Below are 10,352 nucleotides of genomic sequence, written 5' to 3' on the forward strand. Positions count from 1 at the left end.
GAAATTATTGATTGGGAGCTGCAGTATGGTAGGGGATGTTAGGTTGGAGAGTGGGAGCAGTTGAAGTTGGAGATAGAGACAGGGACTAGAGATTTTGAAGAGCTTTGCCTGCCATGCTAACTACATTAGACTAAAGTCTCAGGGACTAGTTTTCTTGAAAATGATGAACTAAAAGATTCACACTGTGGTGTAAGTAAATAAAAACAGGTATTTGCATTTTAATAAAGCACAGAATGTTCCACAGGTCCAATTTCAAGCATTGGTAATTAGGGAAGAGGAATCTCCCTCATGTCTCTCAGTTCACACATTTATGAGAGGATGACACACCTGGTTGTCTGCGTACCAGACTGTTCTACTCAGTAGGGAACTTGCCACCCTTCTGGAGGTGGGGGAGGATTCTATTTTCCAGAAACCCCCAGTCCATCACTGGTAATAAGAAACTAGGGATAGAGGGTGGCTCCCATGGCAACCAGTGCCCACAGCCCTGTAAACACTTATAGCTGAGAGGGACTGGGAGGCAAACAGGTGTTCTAACCAGCTAGGTCTGCCGGTTTCTTTCCATTGGTACCACATGGTACAGGGGAAAGTGCACAGATTCTGGAGTAAGACAAACCTGGGTTTTCATACTGGCTTTGTCACTCACTAGCTCTGTGACTCTGGGCAAGTTACTTAATCTTTCAGAATTGCAAGTCTCTTGTAGGGTTGTGTGAAATAATGTATTTTAAGCACTTAGCACAGTGCCTGATGTGTAGGAAGAAATTGATGAGTGTTAGCTTTTGTAATCATGATTATTCCCCCTTCCGCATGAACCCACTAAGGATTGCTATAGTCTTTGCCATATTTATTAAATTATCATTATCCATTCTTACCCATGAGTCTTCCAAGAACTTTTGTCCTCTTTCTCCAAAAGTCCACCAAATATTATTATTATTATTATTCCTTCTTCCCTATGAGCCCATTGTCGATTATTGTTCCTGTTGTCATTATTATGAAAGTCACTGATGATATTATCTCTCCTTCCCTGTGAGCCTCGTGACTCCACCTTATGACTCCTGACTCCACCTCATGACTTCTCCAGGCCCCACCACTGGAGGGAGCAACAGAGCTGAAGCGCTGTTCCTGCCTTCCAGAGCCGCCCTGCTTGCTTTTAGCATGTGGAGAAGAGGGCCAACAAGGCAGAAATGAATGGGTTTCCAAGCTCTGCCTCCTTTCCTACCTTTCCTCCTATGCTCGCCAAGGTCCCAGCGTCTTCTACAGTTTGGGGTTTGTGTTCTCTCATCTTTTCTTCCTTGTTGGAGTGATTGAAATAAATAAGTTCAACCAATAGGTGGAAACAAGTCAGCCTGAGTTTCACCAGAAAGCGTAGGAGGACCTAGGTATCAAGAGAAGATGAAAGAATTATTCAGATGTGGATGGAGTCTATGAACCGCAGACCCAGAATTTCTAAGAAGATATGAATGTGAGATAATGAAAGTTACTTCTTTTTCCTGAGCTCTTACACTGTGCTAAGCACATAACATCCTTATTGCACTCATAAGAGTTTGACACTCATTATTCTCCTGCAGATGAGGATGCCGAGGCGAGAGAAATTAAGGGACTTGTCTAAGGTCACAGGCTTGTCTGCCTCCTGGGCTAGGGACTTTAATCTCTACCTTAAGCTGCAGTTTAAAGAGAAAGAAAAAGAAAACAAACTTGAAGTTGAGCAAGCCTAGGGCAGAGACAGCTCAAGGTTATTTCTCTTCATATTTCAATGATAACCTCAGGTTGTGATTTTTAGAATTTTTCTCTTGTATTTTCCTTTTAAATTTGTTATGGCTTTGTAGCCTTTAACTTTTGTTTGCAGTTAGTATCCTTTGAACTTTATTATGTGTTTTCTCTATGATTTCTAAGAGAAAAATCCGCAGAAAAAAATAATTACAGCTACCATTTATGGATTATCTTTTCCATGCTAGGCAATTTACAGACATCATAGCGAATCCTCTAACAACTCTCAGGATTAGGTATATTATTATTCACTTCAACTTTACAAAAAGAGAGGCTGAGACTCAGAAAGTTTTCATGGCTTGTCCAAGGACATGCAGTTGGTAAGTGGCTAAGTGGACGATTCAAACCCTGGGCTCTTTCGCTCCAAAGCTCATGTTCTTCCCCACACGATAAAACTGACTGTGTACCACGCTACCTCAAAAGGGTTTATGGCTTGCATTTGGTCAGACAAGGAAAAAAGAAAAGAATCACTGTGTGTTAGCCTTGGGAGGAGGATGAGTGGGAGCTGTTTAACGGAGAGCACAGAACAATGCCCAGGGCCTGTGGAAGAAAGAGGAGAATGGTGAGCTGTTGGCAGAGTAAGAAGCATCCCCAGGAATTTGTGTCAACAAACCCCTCACCCCGAAGTTGTGCCTTCAGTAGTGTGACCCTTGAACCACTGAGTGGCATCTGGAACTAAGATGTGATACCAGATGGGTTACTTCCCCTCTCTCTCTGACACAACTAGGCTGACAGAAGGTTTAGAATAAAATGTTGGAACCATTTTGCGAGGTTTGAAGGGTGTGAGGAGTAGGGACAAGCTCATTTCTGAAGGAGGGGAAGGTAAATGAAATCTCATGTTTTCTTTGTCTTCAGGAGGTCTCCGGCGGGGGATGAGTCACTGGAAAATCTTTTGACAGAGCCTTTAATGAAACCTACTCAGGAACTTCTAATGCTCCCTACCAGGTCTTCCCTTATTAAGTCCCCTAATGTGTGACCAGTGTGTAAAGCAAAGGGATTTGCCCCAAGTTGACTCTCTGATGTTGTAAAATGGTCAGTAGTGTAATAATGGTGACCCTATTAGCAGACAAAGTGGCCCTTTTCCATGTTGTCCCAAAGGATTGTCAGGCCTGGCGCCAGCAAGAATTGCTACTGAGGGAGGAATCTTGCCTAGAACTTTTTTGAGACCTGCCACCATCCAGTCTGCTCTTTGTTCCCCTTTGAGCCTGGCCTCATTTGGCTGTTCTCCCTCTGGTATGCCCCTAGCTAGAGTGCCAGCCAAGCTGTTGCCCTTCACACACCCCGCCCGCAGACCGATATGCTTGCTCCCTTTGCTTGGCTGCCAGGGAGAGGATTTATATCAAGATTGCTCAACTGGGAAATGCCGAGTTCCATACAGTTCCAATGCTTGCTTTCTGTTACATTTTTGTCATTTCATAGTCTTGACCTTTAACCTTTATGTTGAGAAATCCTTGTGGATGAGTCTACCTTTGAATGATTTGTCTTTCAGTCTCAGATTTAATATTCTGTGTCTCGAATTATTTTAGATGCCTGGGCTAGTCTGCCTCTGCTCTCATTGACCCGCTATCAATAAACACAGGGTTTGCTTAACAATAAGGCATATTCTGTTTTATGTGTGTACTCACTCTGATCAAAATAGAGATGTTTATAAATGGAGTTCTCTATGGAGGTCTAAGCCAAACCATAACCTGGGCATTTCTACAGTACTTTGTAAATTGTTGTTCAAGTGGTAGTGTTAGATAAAATAACACACTGAGGGGAAAGTGAGTTTTTATTGCTATAAAACTACTTTAACCTAACCTTCCTCCCACACATTTCACCCTTCTGCCCCCTCAATTATGGTAGTAGGGAGCAGTAGAAGAGCAAAACTAACCCTAAAATCACCAACATTGAAATACAGTCTCTTAAGTCAATACTCTTAGTCAACATTTTAACAAAAAAGATTGTCTTTACGCATAGGCCTGTAGTAGGCAGGTAGGAACCTACACTTCAGCAGTTGTATGAGCCAGGGGATAATTTTTGAGGTCTAGCTTTAGAAGAGTGTGCTCAACCTTGGCTGTGCATGGGAATATCCTGAGGACTTCAGGCATACTAATTCCTGGGTCCCATCCCCAGAGACTTTGATTTAGGTAATCTCGGGGGGTGGGGCGCAATCTGGTCATAGGGATTTTAAAGAGCTCTTTCGGTGATTCTAGTATGTAGCCAAGGTCTAGAACCATTAATCTAGAGCCTTGTTGCACAAAGTATGATATGTGTGCCAATAGAATGAACATTATCTAGGAACTTGTGAGAAATGCAGATGATCAGGCCCTGCCCCAGATCTACTGAATCAGAATCTACATTTTAACAGAATGCCCTGGTGATTCATATGCACATTAAAGTTTGAGAGGCACTGCTCTAGAAGTGTCATCTCTTGAAAAGCAGACTCTGGAAAGAACACTAGCCTAATCAACCAACATGCCCGCTGGCATTCTGGGTTTTCGAAAATATGACAAATAAACCCTGTGACATCAGTTGCAGAGGGAGTATCTACATCAGTCTAAGAAAGATGAACTCTCCCACTACAGAAAAATGAGAGGAAAAGGTAGGCAACTTAGCATGTAGCACTGTTTCTTTCTGGTCTATCTTGTAAGCTTGGATTCTTCTGCTGGTAGTCTTCAAAGACTCATGGATACAGAGAAAGGTGCCAAAAGACTAAATAAAACAATGATTTTCACCCCAAAGCAAGGAGAATCTACAAATGGTAGCCTAGTGAGTTTGACGTTGGTCCCCAGCAAACTTCTAGAATAGATTATTAAGGAGATGATTTCTGAGCCCTTAGAAAGAGACTTACTAATCACTAGAAACCAGCATGGGTTCATTAAGAAAAAGTCATGCCAGACTAAGCTCATTTCCTTTTGGATGGGCTTACAAGAAGAAGCTGCAAAAATTATTTACCTGGGCTTCAGCAAGGATCTTGACAAACACTTCTGTGCTGTCCTTTCAGACAAGGTGGAGAAATGGGGACTAGCTGAGAGTATGGATAGTTGAATGTTCAACTCGTTAAATGATCATATACAAAACGTATGGATTTAATGAATTATTGTAAACCTAGAAAGTCACTTGGATCAGGTTGAGATGTTGACCAAATTTAGAACTAAGACCAAGCTTGGAGGGATACTTGTATACATTGTATAACAGAAAATAACAATGTTCATTGTTGTCATCTTCAGGCCTTACACTGGCATAATACTTTTCTAATTACAGAGCACTTTCACATATGTTGTTTCATTTGATCTTCACCACAACCCTGCAAAATTAGAATAGTGATTATGTCCATTTTACAGATAGGAAAACCGAAGTTGAAAGATTCAGTAATTTGCCAAGTGGACAAATACCTATAAAGATACCACATGTTCTCAGGCATATGTTGGTGCTTAAAAAAAATTGAAATCATGGAGATAGACAGTAGAATAATGGTTACCAGAGGCTGGGAGGGTAGTTGGGGGTGGGGGGGATAAAGTGGAGGTAGCTAATGAGTACAGAAATACAGTTAGATAGAAGGAGTAAGATCTAGTAGTTGGTAGCACAATAGGGTGACTATAATTAACAATAATTTACTGTATGTTTTAAAATAACTAAAAGGATGAAATTGGAATGTTCCTAACACAAAGAAACAGTAAGTGCTTAAGGTGACGGATATCCCAATTACCTGGATTTGATGAGTACACATGGTATGCCTGTATCAAAACATTACATGTACCCCATAAATATATACAACTGTTATGTACCCATAATAATTAAAAATAAAAATGTAAAAAGAGTTTTAAAAAATGAACATAAAAAACCCATATATTTGAGGCAAATATAAAGTTGTATGTTTCAGCTTCAAAACTAACTGCATGAACTCAGAATGAAGGCAAGGCTTAGCAGTAATTCTATAAAGGGCATGGTAGTTTTAGTTAACTTCAAACTTAGTATGAGCCCACAGTGTTAAGTGGTTGCTAAATATGCTATTGAGATCTCAGGGGTATATTAATGAAAGTACAATGTCCATCACATTGGAGGTGATAGTTTCTTTGTTTCCAAAGTTGATCAGAACATCTCTAAGGTACTGTTTTACTCTGATTGTTGCATTTCCAAAAAAAAAAAAAAAAAAAAAAAGATGTTTTATCTGGAAAAATGAAGACTTAAGGAAGAATTTTGTGTTACACATTTTCTGTGGGTCAATGGGTATACAAGCTGGAATAAGGCAGCTCTCAGGACACTAAAAGATTTCCTGACCATTATAGTTACCTGATAATTGAAGGACAACCATTCTTTACAGTTAGTAAAGCCCCTCCCCCTCCCCCTCTAGAAGAGTTCAAGCAGAGGCTGGTCAGCCGCTTGTTTGGTATGTTGTAGAAAGTTTGTGCATTGTATCTTCTCTGATGGCTCTTCCAATTCTAACATTTTCCAAGTCTAGAATTCCTTCACTGTGTCTGGATAAATATGGTCAAGTCCAACTTTGGGTCATCAGTTGACGAATTCCCCAAGACTGACTGTTTGGGTCAAAATGGAGCAATGGCTTGAGTAATGATTCTGCAAATTAAGGGATCATTGGCTAGTTTTGACAGGTTTCTTGCCAAGTGCCACGTTTTACAGGATTTGTCTCAAGCTCAGAATTAATTTTGGCCTCTGATGTACATTCTGCTAGCCTGTGATTTCACATAGATTGTTCCTGGACCTTTTGCATATGGTACCAAAGATGGCCTTCTAAAGTAACCACGGAGTTCACCACAAAAGCCATCCTTCGTAGGCCAATAACTCATGAATGGCTTGAATTTCTCCACAAATTCTTACCACGCCCAGTTGAAAGCATGACTCTAGCCAGGATCTTGCAAAGTTAATTTACCACATAATATGATAGTTTTGGCTTAGGGTCCATTGTTTGGGGTGGGGAGGGGCCTGAGGGAATATCTTTCTTCTCCAGACCTGTTGCCACTAGTCATGTGGTTTCCTTTTCAGGGATTTCCCCAAAATGGGGACCATCTCATCACATTGGCCCCCTCCTCAGCTTTGGAATCACTGTATCTCTCTCAGGGAGGGAAGTTGAAAGAATTTGGTCTACAGCAGAGCAGAGTGGCTTGGACTTCTGGGAGGGAAGGGGAGAGATCGGGTCTAAATTTGGAAATGCATGAGTCTTCCTTCTCAATGATCCTACAGGCCAGCTTCCACGCATAAGTGGGGCCTGGACTAGATTTCCACAGGAGGGCTGCAGGTTTTGTTGGACAATGATGATGAGTTAGGCCAAGGCACCTCCTTCCCTTGAGAGTTGCAAGGTCAGGATCTCAGAGAAACCTGAGAGAGCATAACTTAGTGGTTGTAAACACAATCTTTGAAGCCAGACTGCCTGGGTCCAAATCTTGTCCCTAACACTTGCTAGCTGTGTGACCTGGGCAGCCTACTTAACCTCTATGTGCCTCCATTTCCTTTTTTGTAAGGAATGTGAATGGTGATAGTACCTACCTCACAGATTTGTTGTGAGGATTAAGATGCATTATAAATGTAAAGCACTAGAACAAGGTCTAACAAACATAAGTGTATGTGAGTGTTTGTTCAATAATATACATAAAAGAGTAGGCTGAGAAGGTGGTCAATTTAGTAAAAATATTTATTGAATATCTACTATGTTCCAGATACTCTGCTCATTGAGGTTTAGCATGAGAGAGTCTGGCTTTAGAAGCAGGCAAACTTGAACTCTAATTCTAGCTCTGCCCTTGCCTATGAGCTTGGTGACCTGGGAGGATGGTACTTAATCTCCCTGAGCCTCTGTTTTTTCATGTGTAATATGGGGATAATAACAGCAAGGAATCTTACACAGTGTTGTTAAGAGAAAATGAGACAGTGCCTATAGATCTGACACATAGAGAGGAGCTCACTAGGTGGTAATACATGACTTCTGTAAGCTGGGATCCATAAGATTAAACCCAACAAAAATAAATGTCAAGTCTACATTTTAGTTAAAAACCCAATTTCAAAATAACACATCACTTGCACAAGTAAAGGACAAGAAAGGATTGAATTGGCAAGAGCTTGTGTGAAAAAGAGCTGTGGATTTTAGTTGACCACAAGTTTCCTGTGAGCCAACAGTGTGATCTGGCTGCCCAAGGGCTAATGTAATTTTAGATGGCATTAATAGAAATGGTGAGTTGAGATTCCGGCCAGTGATGGTTCCCTGTCCTCTTTACTCTGTGCTGGTCAGATTGCTGCAGATGTACAGGACTTTATCCTACTTACAATATTCCTGGATGGACAATGACAAGCTCATTGACAAACTGTCCAGAAATAGTGACCTGGGTTGGGGGGAATTGGCAAACTCTTTCTTGAGGATGAGATGAAAATAATCTGGGGAGGGAAACACTAAGGCAATATTTGAAACAGTTCTTTCTTCTAGTGAAAATGTTTACAGAACACACCCCACATCCAATCTGTCAGCAAATTCTGTTGGCTCTTTCCTCAAATTATATCAATATTCTGACCATTTCTCATTGCCTCTTCTGCTACCATCCCTGACCTAAGCCAGCCTGTCTTGCCAAAATTACTACAATAGTCTTCCAGTAGATCTCTCTGCTGTCACTCTGGCCCCCTCTGTCTGCTCTCCAAACAGAAGGCTGGAGGGCCCTATTTAAATATATCTCCAGTGGCTTCCTATTTCATTTGGAGCATAAATCAAAGTCCTCATAAAAACCTACAAGGGCTTTCTGGGCCTGGTTCCTATTACCTCTGTGACTTCAACTCTTACTCTCTTCCTTGCTTGCTATGCTCCAGCCACACTCCTTTACTCACATTCCTCAAACCAGCCAGGCATTCTCCTGTCTCAGGGCTTTTGCATCTGCTGTTCCTTCTGACCAAAACCCACTTTGCCTAGATATTTGCGTGTCTTGCTCTTTCACGTCCTTCAAATTGTAATTCAAGCATTACCTTCTCAATGAGGTCTTCTCGATCACCCTTTATAAATTGTCACAATCTCCCCCACAAAACACATCTCTGTATCTCCTTTCTCTGCTTCATTTTTCATTACAGCACTTATCATCATCTAATATTCCATATACTTTATTATTGACTATATTAATTGTTTGTTTTCCACACTAGAAGGGCAGGGATTGTTGTTTGTCTTTGTCACTACTGTATCCAATGCCCACAACACTGTTTGGCATACAGACAGCAGCCAATAAATATTTGTAGAATAAACAGATATATAAAATATATCAAAGAGGTGCTCTGTTTAAATCTGATAGGGGTAGGGTAGGCATGAACTGTGCCATCTCTGGAATCTGAATAATTGAGAGTTAACTACATGAACACATTTGCACATGAATGCTGGCCAAACTCTAGAAGCACTACTGAGTGAGCACTACAGGACCTGGGGGAGACAACTCCCATCTTCCAAACTTTGGAGGATTATTATGTATAAGAAGTATATTTCATCGGGGTTGCAACTTGAATCAGAACTAGAGCCAGTGAGTATGAAGGGAATACACACAGGTAGATATGGAATCAATAGAATGATTTGAGATTCTCAGGTTGTCTGATGAAGTGGTGAGCTCTCTAGCTTTGGAAGTGTACAAGAAGAAGCTGTATAGCTCTCTGTTAGTCTTGCTATAAAAAATTTTCTGAACTGGCTGGAGGATTGATTGGTTCATACCACCTTGACAATCTTTGTAGCTCTGAGATGCTACAGCCAAAAGTCAAAAGTGTGTGAGCCCAAGGATGAGGGGTAACATACGTTTGTTTTTTACAACTTGAGAGAGGTCTTTGGCCTTTCTTCCTGGAATCCCAGAGACAAATTTTCCTTGCAAAAGTTCATTCCATCCTAATTGCGATTCCATTTCCCAGAAATTACCTGATGCTGGGCTGATGATTAGTGGCCAGCCAGGGGTAAAGGGACTGATTCCCATGGCAACCAGGTTGAAAAAACATACCATGTGGAGAATTGTCAGCAACGAGCTACGTTTGCATTATAAATAGATATTTAATTCATTGAGATAGTTTGTGACGACTTCTGCATTATAAATAGGTACTTAATTCATATAGATAGCTCTGACAGCAAGTAGGAAAGTTAAACCCCAAAGCCATTCTTTGTCTTTAAGTATTTCAGAGTTAATTGACAACTATTTTTTTCCTTCTAAAACATGTAGAACTTGGCTAAGTGGGAGAACGGTATATGTGAGTGTTTTTAGAAAGCCAACTAATAGTCCAATGTCACAACATTTCTCACTATTTGTTTCTCACTGAAAGATTTTTCAGAATTTTCCCTGAGTGAAAGACTATCTCTCTTTGAATCCTTTTGACACAGGAGACCCCAGGTTCAATGTCTGGATTTCACAAGAGTCATTTCCTGTCATGTTTGTCTCACTGTCACCCTGCTTTTCTAACTCAGAGGCATCTCAAAATTTCAGTCCTTGGCCCTCTGCTCTTATCTTCCCATTTCTCTTTCCCTTGGTGAAAGCTAAAGCAATCACGTTATCACTTGCTAACTTACACAATTTTACTAGCCTTGACAATATACACTTTGGAACACCCAAAGGTTGGAAAACAGAATCAGATCTGATCAAAGGATGTTTATC

Source organism: Pongo pygmaeus, chromosome X, assembly GCF_028885625.2.
Source record: "Pongo pygmaeus isolate AG05252 chromosome X, NHGRI_mPonPyg2-v2.0_pri, whole genome shotgun sequence".
Classification (NCBI taxonomy): domain Eukaryota; kingdom Metazoa; phylum Chordata; class Mammalia; order Primates; family Hominidae; genus Pongo; species Pongo pygmaeus.